The sequence below is a fragment of the Podarcis filfolensis genome (genome assembly GCF_964270895.1).
Source record: "Podarcis filfolensis genome assembly, chromosome: 12".
Classification (NCBI taxonomy): domain Eukaryota; kingdom Metazoa; phylum Chordata; class Lepidosauria; order Squamata; family Lacertidae; genus Podarcis; species Podarcis filfolensis.
In genome coordinates this window covers 15190553-15207813 of record NC_139614.1, presented here as the reverse complement: position 1 = coordinate 15207813, position 17261 = coordinate 15190553, and the positions used below count along the sequence as shown (strand labels likewise).

The window sequence follows — 17261 nt, the reverse complement described above, 5'->3', positions numbered from 1 at the left end:
GCCTCCACAGTCACTTATGGACTCATTGTTAAAACCGTGTTTATGGAAGACAATCTTACTCAGCTATGAGTGATTGCCAAAGAAGAAGAAGAATTTGCAAGCAATCCAGCCCCCAAAAGATAATGCATTTCTGTATGTTATTTCCACAGAGTTATTTTTATACACAACAATTTCTCCAATATATGCATTTTTTGTAAATACTGCTTGGTTGGAGAACTGCATCACAAAATTCAGATAAGGGCAAATTCTGAAGAATAGATTGTTGTTGTTGTCATTGTTTTAGAAAGGATGAATTTGATATATTCTGCTTTAGCTGTCAACCAAATCAAATCTGCCCCCCCCCATTATTATCCCAGTGCACACCATTAATGTTCACATCTTCTCACAATGGCCTGTGAATATCCCAGGATACTAAGGCTGTGGATGAAACACCCTCACAATGCTTGTGTAGTTAACTTTCGTTTCAGGGTAAAAGCTCTATAATATGACAGCCTCTGACTCCTCACGACTGATCGGTAAACAAGCCCTTCAAATTCACCTCACATGTGAGCAAGGGGGAGTTTTAATTCAGTTTTGCATGCTCATTTAATCTTAAATTGTGTGACAATTTGGTTTGTGGGTTTTATATTTAGAAGCTCTGAGAGAAAGGAACAAGCTAAGAGACCGGGGCTATTTACAAAAAGAAATGTGCCCAGGGACCCATTTTAACAGCGGTGCTGATTATTAATGTCCATGGTATTGAAGGAGCAAGTGAGCATTGCAAGAGGCCTCAAAGTATTATGGTTTGGTGGCATTAGCTTAATTTAGTCGGTGATTTAAATGATTTTGCTGGTGGCTGCCTCTCTTATAAGTTATAAAAAGGAAACAGAATGAAAACTTAAAAATATGTAACATGTTTACCCTTCACCAGACAAGTCTGGAGCTGCTTGCTGGTAATATTAAAATTTAATATTATGTATCCTTCTAAGGCAAAAGGAAGGTCATTCAAAATTGCACTTTTGTTAAAGAAAGATGCTGGCAGCTGTTTTTTTTTAAAATAAATATTTGAACGCCATTTGTGTAACTGAAAACCAATATCTAATAATCACAATTTAGTCTAGTGCTGGGCAACTCCATGAAAATGTCAAGCTGCTAGCCCATTTTTCATTTTCATATATAACTAACATGTTCCACATCATTTTAAAGATAATTCCTGAAAGTTTCATTATCTGGCAAGAGTTTTTCAAAACAGTATTTTACGCATGAGTAAAACAACCAGAAGTGTGACATGCAAGATGACTCCAAATTTCTCTAATTTTCCTAATCTTCAGTTAAATCTCTCTCCAAGAAAGTACACAATAGGTTAATGGCACTTTATCGTATTGATAGCTTTGCTTTCTCGTCTGATAAACTGAGAAGACATTTTGTGTTAGGAATAAAATCAAATGAGCCTAGAACAATAAGACTTAATGTTGGCTGAGTGTGTTATATTGGTCACAAAAACGCATACTTTCTTTCACCTTAACAAATGAAAATCTGTATGTTTAAACTGTCTCCTCTTATTTAAATATGTTAACTTTAAGAAAATGTGATGAGATGTTACCTGAAAAGTTTTTCACATACAACAATTGTTGGTCACATCATTTAAAATGGAACAAAAGGAAAGCATTTAAACTTTCTGTGGCGTATGTCTTGCTTATTTTTGTGGGGAAGATTCTCCCAGCTAACATATCAATTAATGTTAACTGGAGTTCAAATAATATTAGCCAATGCACAAAATATTATACGAAGAAGCTTATGAATGTTCTGTTCACTGCAGAAATATGCTGCTAGCAGACAAAGTTCAGCTAACTTTTTCTCACCGTGTTTTACATTCGCCTGTTTTGGAATTCCTCACATCTATCTGGCCCCTTGCTAAATTTTCATAAAGAATAGGATGAACGCGAGGTACACATTTGTTATGATAGACAGCATGGCATGTGCCCCAACACGCAGTTAAGTGTTTAGTAATTGCGAGTCAAATGCCTATGTACTGTAAATGAGGTACACTCCACAATAACCCATGAACTAGGGGTGGAAACAGCTGGTCTTTCAAACGTTAAAAAGGTAAAGGTACCCCTGCCCGTACGGGCCAGTCTTGCCAGACTCTAGGGTTGTGCGCTCATGTGACTCTATAGGCCGGGAGCCAGCGCTGTCCGCAGACATTTCCAGGTCACGTGGCCAGCGTGACAAGCTGCATCTGGCGAGCCAGCGCAGCACACGGAACGCCGTTTACCTTCCCGCTGGTAAGCGGTCCCTATTTATCTACTTGCACCCGGGGGTGCTTTCGAACTGCTAGGTTGGCAGGCGCTGGGACCGAACGACGGGAGCGCACCCCGCCGCGGAGATTCGAACCACCGACCTTGCGATCGGCAAGTCCTAGGCGCTGAGGTTTTACCCACAGTGCCACCCGTGTCCCCTAGTTTCAAACGTTAGGTAAAGGTAAAGGGACCCCTGACCATTAGGTCCAGTTGTGACCGACTCTGGGGTTGCGGCGCTCATCTCGCTTTATTGGCCAAGGGAGCCGGCGTTTGTCCGCAGACAGCTTCCGGGTCATGTGGCCAGCATGACTAAGCCACTTCTGGCGAACCAGAGCAGCGCACGGAAACGCCGTTTACCTTCCCGCCGGAGCGGTATCTATTTATCTACTTGCACTTTGATGTGCTTTCAAACTGCTAGGTTGGCAGAAGCTGGGACCGAGCAACGGGAGCTCACCCCGTCATGGGGATTCGAACCGCCGACCTTCTGATCAGCAAGTCCTAGGCTCTGTGGTTTAACCCACAGCGCCACCCGCGTCCTGCACCACAACTCCTCTCAACCCCAACCAGCATGGCCAGTGGTCAAGGATGATGGGGGATGTAGTCCAACATCTTGAGAGCCACCCCTGTCGTCCTGAAAAACAATGCCAGAAGAACACGTTAAGCTTTGCTAGAGAGACGCATTCTGAAGCAGACACGGCCGAGTCCAATTGTTGCTCATTCGGTTCTTGGGAAACCAATGGAGTGCCAAATATTTGAAAGAGCTTTGTGTCTCAGGCCTCACATTTATCCCCAGTCAAGTTTACATTTCGTATGCCTTCTAGGTCAACTTACTTAACACCTTCCTGCCAATTTGGCACCAGAGAGCATGTGAACAGAGTTTCATGGGAACAGCCACTTTGTCAGCGAGACTGTGAAGAGAAGAGAAAACTGATTCTGCCAGGTGCCTCCAGGTAAAATTCACTTGCAGTGGCTGTTCCTGGGAGTGCTGAACAAAATGCCACATGAAATGAGTTGTTTGGGTTCCAGAACTTCCCGTTCCTTTCTGTCCAACTTGCTGTGCTACAGGTATCAGAATACATGAGTCAAACCAGGTGCACATTTTATATCAGGCTTCCTCAACCTCAGCCCTCCAGATGTTTTGAGACTACAATTCCCATCATCCCTGACCACTGGTCCTGCTAGCTAAGGATCATGGGAGTTGTAGGCCAAAAACAACTGAAGGATTGAGGTGGAGGAAGCCTGCTTTATATGTTCCTTCAATACATCAAATTTCAACACATCTAAAACACACGTGAATGTTTTCAGATTGCTTTAACTGCTTTAGAATGCTTTTTTTTAAAGAACCGGGAGGTATTTTATTAAAATTCAGCTAAAATTAGAACAAAAAGAAATCTGTACAATGCAAGGAAAAACAAAACAAATTAAATTAATTGACAACAACATTACAAAGACAACTTTTTATGGGGAGGGGGGGAGTTGTGGATGTGTTTGGCACCTTGCATTACTTCAAGAGGAAAGGCAGGATATACCGTATTTTTTGCTCTATGAGACGCACCAGACCACAAGACGCACCTAGTTTTTGGAGGAGGAAAACAAGAAAAAAATATATATTCTGAATCTCAGAAGCCAGAACAGCAAGAGGGATCGCTGCCCAGTGAAAGCAGCAATCCCTCTTGCTGTTCTGGCTTCTGGGATAGCTGTGCAGCCTGCATTTGCTCCGTAAGATGAACACACATTTCCCCTTACTTTTTAGGAGGGAAAAAGTGAGTCTTATAGAGCAAAAAATACGGTAAATTCAATAAACAAATATCTGTAGCCACTGTGTGCTCAAGAGATCCTCACCCATTGGCTCCCAGACCATTCATGCGAAAGTTAGCCAAAACTAAGTTGATTAAATTAATAATAATAATAATAATAGATAGTTCATCCATATCATGGATTGGGGTGCGGGGAGAAAGTTGGAGCTATATGTTTAATCAGCTAGTTTATCTGCATTAGATCAGAAGGAGAGGTCAAACCAGCAAGGGGGTCTGTAGGTGGCATGACATTGACATGGACTTGATTTAGTCCCGTGTCTTGGTACATACAGCACCACAATGCCCGCCACCCAAAGCAATTACAATTATTGCCATTCCTGCCACTGACTCTCCTCCAAACTCATTCATAACGGAGCCTGGACTCTTGCCAGGAAGCCACACGAAGAGTTTATGACAGGGATTTATATCAATATAAAACTCGGGTGTTTAATTAAAAGGAGCAAGCTATACAGAAGAGCAAGTTAAACATTTTATCTTATATGTAGAGAGAAGGAGGCCAGAGTTCCGAGAGAGAGTCAGCTTTAAGGGGGATCTCTTTAGGGGAAGAAGGAGAAAGTAATTTAAAGAAGCTTCGTTCTCTTACAAAAGCAGTTATCGCATCGGCCTCAAAGAAGGTGGTGGGCTTTCTTTCCACAGTAATCCTAAACCAGAGCCAGGCTGTTGCTTTATTTAGGGTGCCATAGAATCATAGAATTGTAGAGTTGGAAGGGAATATGAGGATCACAGGAATATGCAGCAATCCCATATGGAGACTGAATCTGCAGCCTTGGCATTACAGTGGTACCTCGGGTTACAGACGCTTCAGGTTACAGACTCTGCTAACTCAGACATAGTATCTCGGGTTAAGAACTTTGCTTCAGGATGAGAACAGAAATCGCGTGGCGGCAGCGGGAGGCCCCATTAGCTAAAGTGGTACCTCAGGTTAAGAACAGTTTCAGGTTAAGAACGGACCTCCAGAACAAATTAAGTTCTTAACCCGAGGTACCACTGTATCAACATCATGTTCTAACCAACCAAGTTATCCATGCTATGTTTCTTCGGCAACATGTTCTTGACACGGCACTGGCATGTTAATGCTGGGTTGTTTTCTGGTTTAGTTTGTTCTGCAACGCTTCCCCCAGTGCTACCGCATGATTGCTGTCTGGAGGGTCTACAGTGCAGCAGAAGTGGGACAAAAATAAACCGGAAGGTTTGTGATATAATAATAAATAATATTTTTTTATTTCTACCCCGCCCTTCCCGGTTCACAAAACCGGGCTCAGGGCAGCTAACAACAAATTTAAAACACTTAATTGTAGAAGCAGCATAAAATACAGTATAAAAACATGAACAACAATAAAATTCAAAGTTCAGAAATCAGTTTGGGGAAAATCCATCTAATAAGCATTAGATAGTCACCAGGGCTAGCTGGCTGAATTAGTCCTACTTGGGCCAGCGAGGCGGCCAGGGGAGATTAGCTGTGGGGTCTCAGAGCGGGTAATCTTCATAAAAGGGGAGGGGGAGGGAGGAGAAGGGAAATAAAAGATCAGGCTGAATTCAAATTAAAGGCCAGGCAGAATAGCTCTGCCTTACAGGCCCAACAGAAGGTTAAATCCTGAAGGGCCCTAGTCTCATGGGACAGAGCATTACACCAGGTCGGAGCTATCAATGAAAAGGCCCTGGCCCTGGTGGAGGACAGTCTGACTTCCTTAGGGCCCTCTAAACTATGGTTATTCATGGACCTTAAGGTCCTCTGCGGGGATACTAGGAGAGGCGGTCCCTTAAATACGAGAGCCCTCAGCCACAAAGAGCTTTAAAGTTATGGGGATGTCAGCAAGAAATTATGCAGGGATACGCACCAATCGGAAGAAGAAGAAGAGTTTGGATTTGATATCCTGCTTTATCACTACCCGAAAGAGTCTCAAAGTGGCTAACAATCTCCTTTCCCTTCCTTCCCCACAACAAACACTCTGTAAGGTGAATGAGGCTGAGAGACTTCAGAGAAGTGTGACTGGCCCAAGGTCACCCAGCAGCTGCATGTGGAGGAGCGGGGAAGCAAACCTGGTTCACCAGATTATGAGTCTATCGCTCTTAACCACTACACCACACTGAAGCAGTGTGGCTGCCCCACAAAAGACGGCCATTTGTCGTGGATGCTTCAGCTGAGATTGCAAGGGTTTGGATTAAATGACGCTTGGGATTTCCTTCCAACTCTATGATTCTGTTCTATTCCAGTCTATGAAACGGTATTTGAAACAGGATCATGTATAACTGTCCCAATGGCATTATGAGTACAGATCACCAGGGATGCACAATAGAAAGCCTGTCTAGAGGGACACTATGTCCAGCTGCGTAGCTAGCCGCTTGGGTGCCGGGTGCTGCCCGCGTATCCTGCAGCCAGGGACGGGGGGGGCCGCCCATGGGGGTGGGGCGAGCTGCATGGAGCTTCTCTGCTGCCTCCCCCTCAGCTGTAGGGTGGCCGAGGGAGAGGCGGAGGGCAGGCGCAAATCCCACGCTGCCGTTTCAGGCAGCGCAGAACCTGCGGGCGCCCAAGCCACCACATCACTTCCAGGAGAGATGCATGGCTTGGGCACGCTGCAGGCCCTGCGGTAAGTGCCAGGCCCCACGGTGTGGCACCCAGTGCCAGCCGCGTTTCGTTACGTTTGTTGACTGAACTAAAAAGTTTTGTGAGCCCTAAATTTTTTTAAACTCGTATTTTTGACCTTTTGTCACCCCCCTCAGTGAAGACACCCAGAGCAACCCGCACCCCCCCTTCCTCCGCCACTGACTATGTCCACCTTTCCAGCTTAAATCTGAGTGCTCACTGGAAGGACAGATCCTGAAGCTGAGACTCCAATACTTTGGCCACCTTATGAGAAGAGAAGACTCCCTGGAAAAGACCCTGATGTTGGGAATGATGGAGGGCACAAGGAGAAGGGGACGACAGAAGATGAGATGGTTGGACAGTGTTCTTGAAGCTACCAGCATGAGTTTGACCAAACTGCGGGAGGCAGTGGAAGACAGGAGTGCCTAGCGTACTCTGGCCCATGGGGTCACAAAGAGTCGGACACGACTAAACAACAACAAAACCCCCGCCCATCTGGCTGGGTCTCCCCAGCCAATCTGGGTGGCTTCCAACAAAGATTAAAAATACATTAAAATGTCACACATTAAAAACTTCCCTGAACAGGGCTGCCTTCAGATGTCTCCTAAATGTCAGGTAGTTGTTTTTCTCTTTGACATCTGATGGGAGGGCGTTCCGCAGGGCAGGTGCCACTACTGAGAAGGCCCTCTGCCTGGTTCCCTGTAACTTGGCTTCTCGCAGTGAGGGAACCGCCAGAAGGCCCTCAGAGCTGGACCTCAGCGTCTGGGCAAAACAATGGGGGTGGAGACGCTCCTTCAGGTATACTGGGCCGAGGCCGTTTAGGGCAGCTAGGTCCCTCGCCCCCCACACACAATCACATGGAAACTTGTTTGGGAAAATCAAAACACATTATTTCATCAGAAATGGGTATCAGGATGGATGTGGATTGTGACTAATGTTGTGCGTAGACCGCTTCCTATACCAGCAGTGGGATCTGAGTAAAGGCAAGTGTGTGTTGTAGATGTGACTGTTGCTTTAAGACAAATTCCCAGATGGCTTCTAGCCAGAGAATATTGGCTGCATGGCTAGAGTCTGGGAGGTTAGTTCACGTGGGCAGGGTGAGGCTTGTTAACACAGGCTAGGCAGTTGTTGTTAAGTAATTGTGGCTCACCATATCACCTCCACAACCGATTTCACACCAAAGAACTACTGCAATGCGTACACAGCCGAAAATTCTGCTGTTGTGCCTGGACCTAGCTGCAGACTTGCCATTGTCAAAGCTTGCTTTTCATAGAATCGTAGAGTTGGAAGGGAACCCAAAGCTCATCTAGAACAACCCCCTGCAATGCAGGAATCACAACAGGCATTCCCCCATCTTATTTGAAACCAGACCAGACCCTGCTTAGTTTTGCAAATGTGCTAGTAGTTTTTATTATTATTATTATTATTATTATTATTATTATTATTATTGCTGCACCTTCTATCCATTTTGCCCCATCTTCACTTTTTCCTTGCCTATTCTTGTCACCTCCCAGGTCCACTTATTTCTTTATTAAAGTATTTTTAGATTGTCTTTCATAACACACACACACACACACACGGCATTTTATACCTTGGGTTGGTAACTTAAACTTGTTCCCAACATTCTTTTAATCCCTCAAGGGAACTCTCATCAAATGCAATTCACTGCAATCAGACTATATATGTAACAAAAGAAACTGAATGTTGAACATGATTCACAATAAAAGTGTAATGAAGGCGGCTAAATATAAGCATGTGCAAAAACAACCTATAATTCCCTGTGCAAAAGAAAGGGACAGCAAAAATCCTAGTTTTTCATGTAAAACAAGACAAAGAACTGGGGCTACATACAGGATGACTAATAATCACAGAACTGCAGAGTTGGGAAGGCGAAGTCGAGGTTTGCACACCCATAAGTTAGACAACCCAAAGACAACAGCACTTTAAATATGATTTAACACGACAAATATGGGAACAATTCTTAGGAACTGTCAACGCATTGCCAAATAATTTTCAACAGTTTAGACCCCTGTTACACTCAGTGAATGTCTAAACTAACCAGAGGTTGAAATTAGTTCAAGGGAAATTATACTTGGATAATGGAAAATGCCATCAGACCCTTTGCGTGGTTGAGAAGCTGCCACCAGGAAATGGTAACCCTGGGTGGATGGGCAAAGCAAATTCATTTGCTCTGCTTCCAGAAAGACAAGTCGTAATCATCGCATAAGAAACACCTACAAAGCCAGATGCTGAAAAGGCTTGGAAATGTAATTAACCTCCCAACCTTAGAGGTACCATATTCCGGGGGGGGGGGGACTTATGTGCAGTGTGTGTGTGTGTGTGTGTGTGTCCAGCATCTCCTGAGCTCTGCGAGTGCGGCTTTCTCCCGACTGAAGTACAGAGTGTTTGAGGACCGGGACATTCGCAGGGAAACCAAAATGCTTGTTTACAAAGCTATTGTACTGCCAACCTTACTATATGCTTGTGAAACATGGACCACTTATAAATTCCATCTCCAACTCCTCGAAAGATTCCATCAACGGTGTCTCTGAAAATTGTTACACATCACTTGGGAAGACGGGCGAACTAATATCAGTGTACTGGAAGAAGCAAAGATCACCAGTGTTGAAGCAATGATTTTTCAACATCAACTTCGTTGGACTGGTCATGTTGTGCGGATGCCTGATGATTGTCTTCCAAAGCAACTACTCTTCTCCGAACTGAAAAATGGAAAGCGTAATGCTGGTGGTCAACAAAAGAGTTTTCAAGACTGTCAAGGCAAATCTAAAAAAATGTAGTATAAACACCAACAATTGGGAAACACTGGCCTGCGAGTGCTCCAGTTGGAGAACACCCTTTACCAAAGGTGTCATGGGCTTTGAAGACACTCGAACTCGGGATGCAAGGGAGAAACGTGCTAAGAGCAAGGCATGCTTGGCAAATGCACACCGTGATCAACTCCTGCCCGGAAACCAATATCCCCACTGTGGAAGGACGTGTGGATCCAGAATTGGCCTCCACAGTCACTTACGGACTCATTGTTAAAACCGTGTTTATGGAAGACAATCTTACTCAGCTACGAGTGATCACCAAATAAGAAGAAGAAGGTGTGTGTGTGTGTGTGTACACATTTGTCCTGCCCTGGTACTTCTGGGAACAAATAGTGATCAACTCCCAGGTAGGTTCACCCAGTACTGGTACTGCAGAGGAATGCAACGTACTTGGCATTTATACCTGTCTCTCCCAGGTAAACTGGCCAGATTTGCTCTCAGCCCAGAAACCATGCTTAGCACAACAAGAACTTTGCTAGGCAGCTGCAGTGCAAGATAACCTATTTGAAGAACCTTCAAAGAAAAATATATTGCTGTGTCTACTTAATTATACATCAAAGACTACTTAGGAATGAATTCTGTTGTCTGCAATGTTCAATTTTTTAGCTTTCTATCTCCATAATAATTTGAGAATATTGCTACTAGGGCTTAACCATGAATTTATGTACTCTGCATTCAGATATTAGAGGTGTCCAAATGCCCTTTGCAGATCCACTCAAACTCTTTATAACTGAAGTATTCTCAATTTATATTTCTTGGAAGTATATTCCATTGTGCTGAACTAAATGATTTCATTTCCTAATAACAGCAGCCTGTCAGAGAGATAGATGAGAATTTAAGCAAGCTGGCCCACCCTTAACAATCATGCACTTTTATTCCTACTTCCAGTTGTTTCTACTTTGCTCCTAACACCGTTTTCCCCTCAGCAAGTAGTCTGATCGAGGCCATCTCGTTTTACATAAACAAAAGTCTATTGGATTTTGATTGCCGTCTGGTACATTATCTGCCTGGAAACAACTTTTATTATATTTGTCAACGAATCGTCAAGGGTAAACATGCACTACAACGTCTGTAGATTTAGCTGTGTACATTTAATGGAGGGTAAATCTCAAAACAAAAACCTTTCAACACTCTGCAGAAAATGCAACGTGCCCCAACAGTAGTTAAGCATAATGTAAAATAAAATGCAGTCTCGTGAGGCTTGGAACTTGCTTGCGGATTTTCAAGACCAATATATTTAAATAGACCAGAAAGCGCCCTTTTTGGTCAGGCCACTTAAAATCATTACCCTTTGCTAACTCTCTCATGTGCACACAATCCGAACAGGATAGCTGTTCCCAGTCATAAATCACTCTCAATGCAAATGCTGACAAGGAGAACTAGGATATATTGGGTACAAGGGGAATATGGGGCAGGGGGAGAGAGAGAAAGAGAGAGATTGAGATTCAGTATAACTTTATTCCTCCATAAAGGAATATATATAAAATGATAGGATCAGCAGAATCCTTGAAAAGCCGCAAGCAAGCCTCTCATCTTCCATCTGCAGATCTCTCCTGCAAAATCATCTATTCTTCTCCATGGGGATTCTGCTGCGGAATGGATTTTCCACATTTGGGACCCCAGTCTAAAACCCTGCCAACTTCACTTTACGATCTCAGGTAGATTGATGGGAAAGGGGCATGCCAGAGGTCTTGAATCTCTGGATGTGAAACTTGCTAAGAGCCCTGGAGGACTGCGGATTAGGCTCTCCACAAAGCGGATCCCGAAACCGGTCCCTGTGATTTTGTAAATGGAGTGCATGGGCAAGTCTTCATGGGAAAACTCTGGCCACTGACTGACAAAGCTGGTTACAGCATTGCATCATTGGCATGCCTTGAGAGAGAGGAACAGGATAGAGTCATGCTAAGAAAGCTCGTATCTATGTTGTAATGTTACCTGGAGAGGGGAGTAAGTGATGCACTTGCAAGTGGAAATAAAAATAATAATGGGCAGTAATGCTATGTGATGATAATAACAACAGCAATCAAATATCACCAGGTAAAAGCATCACATGTAAACAAGGCAGTCACTGAAACTAGTATCCTTTTTGCTCTTAAAACCAAACACAATGACAGGATAATGGAGGAAACTTTCCAGACATACAGTCTTCCTTTCCCCAAAGTTTGTATATACAGTGGTACCTCAGCTCCCGAATGCCTTGGGAGTGGAACGTTTCGGCTCCTGAGTGATTGAAAACCGGGAGTGTTCCGGTTTTCGAACGTTCTTTTGGAAGCTGAACGTCCGACAGGGCTTCCACAGCTTCCGATAGGCTTCATTGTGGTGCAGTGGTTAAGAGCGGTGGGCTCGTAATCCGGGGAACCGGGTTCGTGTCTCCGCTCCTCCACATGCAGCTGCTGGGTGACCTTGGGCCAGTCACACTTCTTTGAAGTCTCTCAGCCCCCCTCACCTCACAGAGTGTTTGTTGTGGGGGAGGAAGGGAAAGGAGAATGTTAGCCGCTTTGAGACTCTTGAAGGGGAGTGAAGGCGGGATATCAAATCCAAACTCTTCTTCTTCTTCTCTTCAGGACCTTCCTGCAGCCCATCAGAAGCCATGCTTTGGAAGTCGAACGTTTCAGAAGTCGAACGGACTTCTGGAACGGATTCTGTTTGACTTCCGAGGTATGACTGTAATGCCATTTTCCTCTCACTCTTGAGATTTTATGATGGGCAGGGTATAAATAGTAATAAAAAATATTATGATGATGAAACTTGCACTGGTCTTACCATAAAGCAGTCACTTCCAGGCAGCAGAATCCAGGAGGGGTGGTATCCAGTCCCACTTCCAACCTCCTTCTCAATGTGTCATTTTAAAAGTCAACTAGGGAAGGTGTCATTTTTTTTACTTTACACTTCAAAAAATGTCTCAGGCTGGCACTGCTCGAGTCACCTAAAAATTATACCTTCTGAACTCACTTTATTTCCATGAGGGGCAAATGTGTTGGACTCTTCAGACTAGTTGTTTCTACGTAATTTTTAGCACAGGATGAGCTGGGAAAAAATGGAAATAAGAAAAAATTGCTTGCCAGTAGCATCACCTCCTGGCAAATAGAAGGGGAAGAAATGGAGGCAGTGAGAGATTTTACTTTCTTGGGCTCCATGATCACTGCAGATGGTAACAGCAGTCACAAAATTAAAAGATGCCTGCTTCTTGGGAGAAAAGCAATGACAAACCTAGACAGCATCTTAAAAAGCAGAGACATCACCTTGCCAACAAAGGTCTGTATGGTTAGAGCTATGGTTTTCCCAGTAGTGATGTATGGAAGTGAGAGCTGGACCACAAAGAAGGCCGATCGCCGAAGAATTGATGCTTTTGAATTATAGTGCTGGAGGAGACTCTTGAGAGTCCCATGGACTGCAAGAAGATCAAACCTATCTATTCTGAAGGAAATCAGCCCTGAGTGCTCACTGGAAGGACAGATCCTGAAGCTGAGACTCCAATACTTTGGCCACCTCATGAGAAGAGAAGACTCCCTGGAAAAGGCCCTGATGTTGGGAAAGATGGAGGGCACAAGGAGAAGGGGACAACAGAGGACGAGATGGTTGGACAGTGTTCTCAAAGATACCAGCATGAGTTTGACCAAACTGCGGGAGGCAGTGGAAGACAGGAGTGCCTGGCATGCTCTGGTCCATGGGGTCATGAAGAATCGGACACGACTAAACAACAACAAGCATTCCCAGGTCTCCTGAGGTTTGGGACAGAACTATGTGTCACCTTAGCAAATGCAAGACTCCTTTGCCTCAAAGTGCTAATGAAGGGGCAAAGGGGTCATTTGCTGATGAGAGGGGTGCCTTCTGTCTCTCCCCACATATTCGTCACCAGGCACGCCAACTCTATGGGGCCAAGGCCCCTCAATATCTGCTGGCAGGCAACTGGGCCCATTCAGAGCTGAATGTAGCACAGCTCAGTGGCCAGGTCCTCCTGAGCGTGAGGAGGAAAACCAGCAGCCTTTGAAGTCGTGCCATCCTGGACTCCACACTCTGCCTCCTCCTGACAACGCAGCCTTGAATCTTAGTTTAGGAAGTGTGGGTTGTGTAGGCTCACATTAACACATGAACATCCTTAAGTACAAGTTTTGGCCGAGCGGGAGGGTTAGGGTATATGTTGCTACTTGTGTAGTACTTTGGACTATGATCTGAAGTGGATGATTGTCAAGACTTTCCACTTTGGATAATTAAACGTTAAAAGGATTGGCCACTAGATGAAGCCTGTTTCCAAAGTCTGACCTCCGGCAGTCGTTTCTCTGCCTCTGATACTAATTCTGGAACTACACATTTATTTACTGCTCTGATGCCCTTTAGCCATTCTTCCAGTTGGCTGCAAGTGCACACCTGTAAGCTAGGAGAATGTTGAGTGACCTCATCACACGAGCAGGAGTCCATTGCACTGATTTGTGGGAAACATTTGTTTGTACATAAATTTTTATTATTTTCCTTTAAATAACATTTCCAACATTACAATAACACAAAAAAACCTTTTTGCTCTGCCGAAATTACGACTTCCTTCCTTCCCTTCAACAGGTATCCCATATCAAATCCAATCACGCAATTTAAAACTTTACTATATGTCCTCATTGTAGGATTTATTCCAATCCTGCTAGTGTCTTCAAATTTTTGCAATTGTCATTGGAATATACAATAAATTTACTCCAGTCTCTTTGGAATTTCTGATTATCCTGATCTCACATCCTGCAAATCAGTTTGGCCGACTCTGCAAAGTCCATCATCTTCGCCTGCCGCTCCGCAGTAGTAGATACTTCTTGTAATTTCCATTTTTGGGCCAGCAAAGTCCTCGCTGCAACTGTGGCGTACATAAATAGTCTTTGCTCCACCTTCGCAATCTCATTTCCCATCAAGCCTAGCAAAAATGCTTCCAGTTTTTTGGGGAAAGTATATCTAAACATCTTCTTTAATTCATTATAGATCAACTCCCAGAATGCTTTTACTTTATCACAGGTCCACCACATATGATAAAAGTCACATTCTGAATCCATTTGTGGGAAACACTTGTACGAACGCACCTTCCAGTGTGGTGCCAATTCTATGGAAAATTCCCAGTGATCAGACCTCATGGTGATCAGCTCTGTGCAGCTCTATGCCGTGAGTTTGGGCACAAGGGAGCCAGCGAGGTGCTGAGGCGGCCGGCCAACTCTGCCCTCCTGCACACCTGAGTTTGGCGTAGGGCCTTGGAGAGGCCTGCCCAGTGCACGATGCTTACATCATAAGGTGCCCATGGTTTGTTGCACTGGGCTCTTTATGTTTCCTGTTCTCTTTTCCTGAGCAGAGATAAGTGTGCTGTCAGCACCCTAAGAAAAGGTCGACAACTCTGGGGAACCTTTCCTTAAAAAAGGTCAACAACTTTGGAGCCCCCCCCCCTAAATAAAGGGCAACAACTCTGGGCAACCTGGGGGGGCTCGCGCCGGGCGGATCTTTGCACCCCGGTGCTGCATATGCTTAAGATGGTCCTGTAGCAGGAAGAAGGTCTAGGTCACGGCTGGGAAACCTGTTTCCCTTCAGATGTTGCTAGACTACAAGTCCACCATCTCTGACTATTGGCCATGGGGCTGATGAAAGTTGGAGTCCAACAACATCTGGAAGTTCCCCACTCCTAGTCTGAGCACTCTTCGTTTCCAGCTGACTTGCAAGGGATTGACATACAAATAAGCGTTAAAATCATTTGATTCAAGCTTATGAACCCTCACACATTATATAGACACACACACACCCCACTTCAAAGAATCAGTTCATTTTGACTGTTAAGATGGACTGTTTAAGAAGAGAAGAAGAAGAGTTTGGATTTGATATTCTGCTTTATCACTACCCGAAGGAGTCTCAAAGCGGCTAACAATCTCCTTTCCCTTCCTCCCCCACAACAAACACTCTGGGAGGTGAGTGAGGCTAAGAGACTTCAGAGAAGTGTGACTGGCCCAAGGTCACCCAGCAGCTGCATGTGGAGGAGCGGGGAAGCAAACCCGGTTCACCAGATTACGAGTCCACTGCTCCTAACCACTACACCACACTGGCTCTCGTAAGAGCAATCGTAAATTCGTTAGGTTTCTTCTGAAAAGTACTTTAAAATTCTCATGGAGGGATCCTAACAAATTCAACTTTCTTAGAGCTTCCATTATATATATTTTTTTAATAAAATCAAAGGATATAAATCATTAGACTGCATCGTGTCCTTACGGTGCTTAAAAAGTGAATTTGCCAAGCACGTCACTCACGTGATTGCAAAGAAAAGCTTAGAAATACATATGTGAAGTGGCACAGAGGCCACAGAAGGAACTATATAGCTGGGCAAAACTTAAGCACACAAAGCAGTTTACTTGACTTCCTCAAATAATTGTGTGTTAAAAAAAAAAAAGGCATTAATCCAGCAAATGGCCAACAGTGATTTCAAATCTAGCAGATCCAATATTCTAGCCGAGTAATATTATTAAATAACAGAGTATATATGGTGCAAATTAAAAGTGAAGTTCCGCTTCCCTTCAAACCATTATTGAAGACAAACAGCTATAAGGCAGTGTAGAAATCGTAAATTAATAGAACGGAAGATGTAGTGTAAATAAGTATCAATAATAGTAACTGCAACAGACGTTGCAGGAAATAGCGAAACCTACTTCACTCTACTAAAATGAAGTAGAATTCAGCAGTGTTCTGTACCGCAGTGATGGAGAACAAGGAACAAAACCACCATCACTGCAACATTCCCATGCAATACATTGACCAAGAAGATTTTACTCACAAAGAGGACTGGTGGGCTTTGAAAAAATGACGAACGAGGTGGACCAGCAACAAACCACAAATACTGTAGAAGAGCCCTTGGATCTCATCAGACTCAGTCTTGATGAACGAATTTATGTAAAAATGAGAAATGACTGAGAACTTCGAGGCAGATTACATGCTTATGACCAGCACTTAAATATGATTTTGGGTGATGTTGAGGAGACTGTGACAACAATAGAAATGGATGAAGAAACCTATGAAGAGATTTATAAATCTACCAAAAGGAATATTCCGATGCTGTTTGTCCGAGGAGATAGAGTTGTACTTGTAGCTCCTCCACTGAGGGTTGGCTGAAACCATGAAAAAAATGGTCATCATTTAGAAAATGTTGGACCTCTGGACACTGTCTTCTGATACCCTTAAACATTAAGATTCTGCCCTTAATTCTGAAAGACCATCCAAACCATATTGTTGTGAAGGCGTAAGATCATTTGGCATATAAGTTGTTATAAGGGTTTTTCCCCGAAATAACTTAAGTGCAGGTGTCGTTATGTTTCAAATCAGTGGATATAACAATTTTAGTTGCGCTTGTGGCCGCTGATCTTTTTTAAGAAATAAATCTGTTTGGGTTTTTTAGAAATTTAAAAAAAACACAAAAAAACAAAACAAAGAGAAGTGGTATTTCTTCTGCCCGAGGAAGAAAGGTGCATTCTATTCCACCATTACTTACCATGCTGTAAATGGGGCTCATGGGAATGATATACTGATATCACTCTCTGTTTGCAGCAACCAATCTTCATTTCTTTTAAAGATGGTAAAGGGGGGCAGGGAATAAGTATCTGATGTAGATTAAAATCTACTTTGTGCCCATAACGTTCTTTGGGAATTGTTAATCGGTGATAATGTGACTCTATAAAAGCTAGCAAGATGCAATCATTAGAAAGATTTGCTGTTCTTTCATAATGTGGCATTTAGAAAGGTACAACTT

At 43.8% G+C, this 17261-nt stretch overlaps 1 pseudogene across 1 annotated transcript; it reads left to right on the top strand.

Moving 5' to 3' along the window:
* Positions 1-16309: 16309 nt before the first annotated feature.
* On the top strand, positions 16310-16943 carry LOC310745299 (U6 snRNA-associated Sm-like protein LSm3; annotated as a pseudogene). The gene has a single exon. The product of its transcript is annotated as a U6 snRNA-associated Sm-like protein LSm3 (transcript).
* The last annotated feature ends 318 nt before the right edge of the window (positions 16944-17261 follow it).